Raw genomic sequence first — 7,609 nt, forward strand, 5'->3', positions numbered from 1 at the left:
GTGTGTATGTGTGTATGAGTTTTTATGTATGGTGTGTGTGTTTGTGTGTGTGTGTTTATATCATGAGACAGATAGGGAATATCTGACTCCCTTCTGAGAGAAGGTGTCATGCTCTTCAGCCTTGCTACTATGGCTGTGGCCAATTAATACTACTAATACTTACCCTTCTCTAGTAAAAACCAAAACATATCCCAAAACAGAAACAAATGCCCTCTCTTAGTCAAAGAGCACCTTCATATATCTTTGGCCTACTTGACTAGGCAAACTTCAAAAAAGACAATGGGAAAATCCCAAATGGAACTCTCCAGAATGATTCCCACCCACTTTTTTCTAAAGAGCCAGCTTTGACTCTTAGGCTGCCCATTATCAAGTCACACACCACTGCTATAGGCCCTTGGTGTATATGGTCGGTCTAAGGCAGGGCTCAGTTAGTCAGAGGATTCTTGGAGAGATGGATCCGTAACATCACTACATACAGGATAAGAAGTGTTTCTACACTTGACTAATAGACAATGAGCACACACAACTTCATGAACAGGGGAGATGATTGTTTTGAACTGATATTTTTTTCTTAAAGACATTCAGAATTCCATTCTATAATAACTTTTTTATTCTTAAGATCTTTCTTCAAAAATCTTTGTATTAGGTCAGGTCTAGCTATATAGATGCACCATATTTGTTGTGAGGTTCCAACAAACATGTCTGTCTGTATACTGTGAGTTCCAGCTACTCACCCTGTTAACAGATCAGGCATAGTTATTTTCTTGGTTAATGCCAACATGAGACAGGGGTACTCCTAGAATAATGAATAAGCCATAAGTGACTAATTAAGTGGTGATTTTCTCTTTGTGTCTTTCTCTGGTACTGGGGCTTGATTCCAGAGCCTAATACATGCTAGGCAACTGCTCTACAGAAATATTCTAAGTACACATCTCTATCTATCAATCTATCAATCTATCTATCTATCTATCTATCTATCTATCTATCTATCTATCTATCTATCAATCAATCATATATCTATTTCCTATCTGTCATCTATTTATCTATCTGTCTATCTTCACATGTGTGTACAGGTGTGTTTTTGAGGCATAAAGTGATGTGTCAAGTGTCTTTCTTGATCTCTTTCTAGTTTATTTACCTAGGCAGAATCTCTTGCTGAACCCAGAGCTAGACAATTTAGCCATTCTGCTTTGGGGATTCCCTGACTCTGTCTCTTGACTGCTGGAAATTCATGTCGCTGTTACACTGTTTTATGTGTGTTTTGGGATCCCAACTCCAGACCTCATACTTGCATAGCAAATATTTTATCTACTAAGCCATCCCTCCAGACCTATTCATTCATTCTTACTTTGAGCCACAGTTTTGCTAAGTTACTGAATCTGTCCTTGTACTCATGCCATAACCCAGGTACTCCTGGAATTTATGATATTCCTGCCTTAGCCTGTTGAGTAGCTCTGATGATAGTTCTATGTCACTAGGCCTGACTACTAGTTTTGGATGTTTTAGACAGGGTTTCACCATGCTGCACAGGTTGAGCTAGAGCTATTGAGTCAGCTGTTTCAATTTTCTCAAGCTGGCAGTACAGGTCTGTGCTAATACACCTGGCTGGGAAGTGCCTCAGTATCTGCAGAGCACATCGCAACTGCTTCAGGCAAGGAATCCAGATCTTCACTCACAGCCACCTGTAGTAGTCCATTTGGTGGATAGCAGTATGGGGATGGTGGTCAGTGTGCATATGTGAGAGTGTGAATAATGATGCCATATGTGTGGTCACTGGCTGCAATTGATCTCAATCTCTTATCCAAGAAATTTCTGCTACAGTTCTTCAAGCATGAGCTCAGGCCCATTCAACATCTTGATACTGGCCTGAAGGTACTGAAAAGCTTGTAACAGTTATGAAATCACTGGGCTTCATCACTCTGACTTTCAGTGAGAGCAGTTGCATCTCATAGTCAGACAGTCAGAAAAAGGCTTGTCCCCTGACTTGGTGATGCAGTTTGAATGACAGTTTGGGATGGTCATGTGGTCCAGCCTGTGGTTCTCCAGGGCCTTGTGTATACAGCATAAGTGCTCTGCCACTTTGTTATAACTCCAGCCCTATGTATATGCTTCTAAGAATTTAAAAAATCATTTCCTGTTCTCCAGCTTGCTCATGTGGAAGTCTTCATAATTACCTCACATAATTTTTACTTTGGTGGCACCAATCGCAAAATCTTGTTTTTCTTGTCTTCTCAGGTTTTCTTTAGTCTTGTTAAAGATTGTTAATTTTATTTTATCTTATTTGTTTTAAAAATGTAAACTCTTAGTTTCATTTAATTTTCTACTGTGTTTATATCTTCTCATTTTCTAATGTGAGAGCTTTTGTTTTGATTGTTTCTTGTCTTTTGTCTTTAGGATTATTTTTGTCTTTTTTGTTTTTCCTAGACGTTTGAAGTGCACAGAGGTTAAGTCCTTTCTGTAACAGGGCTCCAGACCATATGGTAGGCTCCCAGATCTTAGTACAATGGACTCCATGATGGAAGTAACATTTCGGTTAGTGCATAGGCAGCACCATCTGCCAAACTGAAAACAAAGGCCTAATCCATCAAAATCCATAGTTCTTGGAAAGTCTTTAAATGTACTCACCTTGCTTTTTGGCTTTTGCAGTTCTGTGTCTGACTAACTGTTCTTATAAAATGAAGTATATTCACTCAGGACATGCATTTTGTGTTTAAAAGCTCACCCTGAGAAAGGCTTGGGGTTACAATGAGATCCTGAACATCCAGTGTAGGTATAGGCCAGCTAATAAAGGCGCTCTATTCATTTAAACCTGTGTCCAAGTAGGCCTCTCTGATGAATAACTGCCACACAGACTTTGCGTGACAGCAGTATTTGAGGTGAAAGCTTCATGGAAGCCAGTCTCCTGCCCCTGAATTGTCTCCTGGCATCCGTAACTCAGAGGTAGCCCAAATACGTCCTTGCGAGCTCGCATGCTAGGTGCCCACCAAGATATGATTTATTAACAGCTAGACAAAATTGGACATTGCTCTCTGACCTTTACCAATGTTCCAACATCTTAGCCAAACCCTGGCCTGAATTTCATAAAGAATGTTACCCATCCAGACTAATTCCCTTTAGCATTGTTAGGGAAATAATGAAGGGAATAGGGCATTGAAGCTTACTGAATGGGAGACTTATCTCAGGGCAAGGTCAAGTAGAATCCTCATTCTCAGTCAAGTATTGCAGCTGAACCACTCTTAGGAATTAGCAAGAGACAAGTCTCTACTTACCCAAAAGATTAGCATAGTGGGCGTTTTTACTGAGGATAGGTGGGACCTTGAGCCGAGAGAGAGAGAGAGAGAGAGAGAGAGAGAGAGAGAGAGAGAGAGAGAGAGAGAGAGAGAGAGAGAGAGAGGGCTGGCACACCTGCAGCCCACCCCCAACCCTCCCTTCCCCCCCCCCAACTCTGGCCGGGCCCATGCAGCCCGAGCGTACTCGGAGCCCCGGTGATACTGCACCAGTCTAGAGGGAATGGCTGCAGTTTTAGACCTAGTGTATTTCAGATGGCCTCAGAGGTACCCTGACCACTGAGCTGCCAGATTTTTCATTTCTCTTTTGCAATGATTGTAAAAGTCTGATGCCATTTTTAAGAAATACATTCAGATCCCACACTTCTTTGTGTTGATTATATTTATCACACACCAAATCCCTTGCCCACCTGGCCAGAACTATCATTCCACAGAAATAGGGCTCCTCGCAGAAACCTGGTCCGTGGCAAATAACCCATAACACCTCCTTCTTTTTAAAATTTACATATTTATCAGAAGACTCTCATGGTATGTTTTTCCTGAATCAAGATGTTAAGTTCCAACTTTTGAACAAAGTTCCACCTTAAATGTCCATGTATTTTAAACATTTCCATTTCCCTTCTGCTTCATTGTTGTGAAGAAATCAGTCTTCTCAAAATTTTTAAGGCTTGTTTCATCACTTAACATGCCATCTCTCTCTTTGGGTTGTCATTTGCATGAAATGTGTGTTTACACTTCTTGTCTTTCAAACCTTGTGTGTCCATAAATCTAAACGTTTCATTTAATTTTATTTTTGTAATCATTTTATGCTAAATTTTTTCTTTTCATTAAATCATTCAGCCATACAATGTTTTTTCAATAGAGAATTTAATCTACTCAAATTTAGTAATAATAAATATTATTATTCTACAATATATTTATATATCATATATGTTATATAATATCATATAGTAATTAAATTTATTATATATTCCTATATATTATTCATTATATAATAAAACATTTAGTATTAATATATTAATATAATATAAAATGAAAATAAATTATCAGAAACATTTTATGTCAGATAAAGAAACATAGACCAGCATATCTTTAAGAAATAAAATTTGGGAATAATATGTCTGTAAAAAATTCTTAGAGGGATATGTTCATTAACTTATTCCTTTCTGCTCTTTGACGCTGCCAAGGAAGCATAGCTGAAGGTTCTCATAACCCTGCCATCATGTCTAAGTCAGAGTCTCCCAAGGAGCTGGAGCAGCTGTGGGAGCTCTTCATCGGAGGGCTGAGCTTCGAAACAACTGACTAGAGTTTGAGGAACCATCCTGAGCAACGGGGAACACTAACCGACTGTGTGGTAAGGAGAGATCCAAACACCAAGAGATCCAAGGGCTTTGGGTTTGTGACATATGCCACTGTGGAGGAAGTGGATGCTGCCATAAATACAAGACCACACAAGGTGGATGGAAGAGTTGTGGAACCTAAGAGAGCTGTGTCGAGAGAAGACTCTCAGAGACCAGGTGCACGCTTAATTGTGAAAACGATCTTTGTTGGTGGTGTTAAAGAAGACACTGAAGAACTTCACCTACTAGATTATTTTGAGCAGTATGGGAAGATTGAAGTGATAGAAATTATGTCTGACAGAGGCAGTGGAAAAGAGACGGGCTTTGCTTTTGTTAACTTTTGTTTTGTTTTGTGACTCTGTAGATAAAATTGTTATTCAGAAGTACTATATTGTAAATGACCACAACTGTGAAGTAAGAAAGGCTCTGTTGAAGCAAGAAAGGCTCTGTTGAAGCAAGACATGGCTAGTGCTTCATCCAGACAGAGAGGTTGCAGTGGTTTTAGAAACTTTGGTGGTGGTCATGGAGGCAGTTTTGGTGGCAATGACAACGTTGATCGAGGAGGGAACTTCAGTGGTTGTGGTGGCTTTGGTGGCAGTTGTAGTGGTGGTGGATGTGGTGGCAGTGGGGATGGCTATAATGGATTTGGAAATGACAGTGGTTACAGAGGAGGTGGTCCTGGTTCTTCTGGAGGAAGCAGAGGCTGTGGTAGTGGTGGACAGGGTTATGGAAACCAGGGCACTGGCTCTGGTGGGAGTGGCAGCTATGACAGCTATAACAACGGAGGAGGCGGAGGCGGCTTTGGCCGTGGTAGCAGAAGCAATTTTGGAAGTGGTGGAAGCTACAACAGTCTTGTGGAGCAATGAAGGGAGGAAACTTTGGAGGCAGGAGCTTTGACCCTTAAGGTGGTGGAGGCCAGTACCTTGCTCAACCATGAGACCAAGGTGGCTATGGAGGTTCCAGCAGCACCAGTAGCTATAGCAGTGGCAGGGATTCTAATTACATACAGCCCAGAGACAATGCTTAGCAGGAGAGGAGAGCCAGCCAGAGAAGCGACAGGGAAGCTGCAGGTTTCAACAGATTTGTGAACCTAGCCAAGCACAGTGGTGGCAGGGCCTAGCGGCTACAAAGAAGACATGCTTTAGACAATACCCATGTGTGTGGGTAACTCCAGGACTGTATTTGTGATGAATTGTATAACAAGTTATTTTAGTTTCTATTGATCATATAATTGGTCACAAAACAGGCCTCAACAGATACAAGAAGATTGAAATAATCCCATGTACTCTTATCAGATCACCACAAACTAAGGCTGGTCTTCAATAGAAACAAAAACAACAGAAAGCCCACATACACATGAAAGCTGAACAATGCCCTACTCAATGTTAACTCAGTCAAGAAAAAAATTTTTAAAAAAATTAAGACTTTTTAGAATTTAATGAAAATGAAGGCATAATATACCCAAACTTATGGGACACAATGAAAGCAGTGGAAAGAGGAGAACTCAGGTGTGAGTGCCTACAAAAAGAAACTGGAGAGAGCATACACTACCAGTTTAACAGCATACCTGAAAGGTTTAAAAACAAAATTAAGCAAATAACTCCCAAGAGGAGTAGACAGCAGGAAATAATAAAACTCACAGCTGAAATCAACCAAGTAGAAACAAAAAGAAATATACAAAGAATCAACCAAACCAGGAACTGGTTCTTAGAGAAAAGCAACAAGGTAGACAAACCCTTAGCCAGACTAACCAGAGGGCACAGAGACAGTATCCAAATTAACAATATCAGAAATGAAAAGGGAGACATAACAACAGACACAAAGGAAATATAAAAAATCATAAGAGTCTACTACAAAAGACTATACTCAACAAAACTGGAAAACCTGGATGTAATGGATAATTTTCTAGACAGATACCAAATATCAAAGTTAAATCAGCTCAGATAAGCCATCTAAACAGTCCCATAATCTCTAAAGAAATAGAAGCACTCATCAAAAGTCTCCCAACCAAAATAAAGCCCAAGACCAGATGGTTTTAGTGCAGAGTTCTATCAGACCTTCAAAAAAGACCTAATACCAATACTCTTCAAACTGTTCCACAAAATAGGAACAGAAGGAACTCTACATAACTCATTCTATGATGCCACAGTTACACTATATATTCTGCCTTGGAGGTGGAATCGTTTCTGTCTAATCAGGAACCTGTCACAATTTCCTTTCAAAGAGAACTTCATAAGAGATTTTTTTTCTACTTCTATCATGGTTAATGTTCCAAATAGATTTTAAAAACTGGTTGAGTGCATATTACTTTTAGCTTTAGAAGACATCGTGTATATTTAAGAAGCATTTAACTGTTATAAATTATTTTGATGACTTAAAATGCCAATACTGAGTTGTATATTTTAAAATAAATTTTATTAGTTTAATAAAAAATAAAAAACCCTACACTTAAAAAATCTAAATCTAAGAATGCTGTTGACATGACATGAATATTTTGTTTGAGATCCAGATATATGTTGCCTTCTCCTTTGTGCTGCTTCCCATTGGCATGGATTCCTACTGCACTGCACTTCTTATCAAGCTATGCATGTATGAACTGGTATTTACCTTTACATGGTTATAGTGACTCTTGCCCTGAGTACTGAGAATTGATATTTCTTACAAAATATTTTTAACAAGCTCAAAATGTAGAAACAATTAATGATTCAAAAGCAGAAACCAAATCCAAGAAAAAGATAGCCTTTTCTTTCTATGTTCTGTGTTTGAAGAACAATGATCAAAACTTGCTAGTTAACATAATAGAACAAGGACAAACAAACTAAGGTATATGGCATAACATAAGGGGTAAACTCACAAATTTTGCCTAATCAAAGAACCAAGGCAAGAAGCTGCAGAGATGGCTTAGAGGTCATGAGCACTTTCTGTTTTTGCAGAAGACCCAGCCTCAGTCTCCAGCACTCATATAGTGGCTAACCATCTGTA

General features: G+C 39.3%; 1 pseudogene; it reads left to right on the plus strand.

Annotated features, from left to right (window-relative positions):
• Positions 1-4,509: 4,509 nt before the first annotated feature.
• On the plus strand, positions 4,510-5,654 carry LOC116100014 (annotated as a pseudogene).
• Positions 5,655-7,609: the final 1,955 nt, after the last annotated feature.

This window comes from Mastomys coucha, unplaced genomic scaffold, assembly GCF_008632895.1.
Source record: "Mastomys coucha isolate ucsf_1 unplaced genomic scaffold, UCSF_Mcou_1 pScaffold20, whole genome shotgun sequence".
In the NCBI taxonomy this organism is placed as follows: Eukaryota; Metazoa; Chordata; class Mammalia; order Rodentia; family Muridae; genus Mastomys; species Mastomys coucha.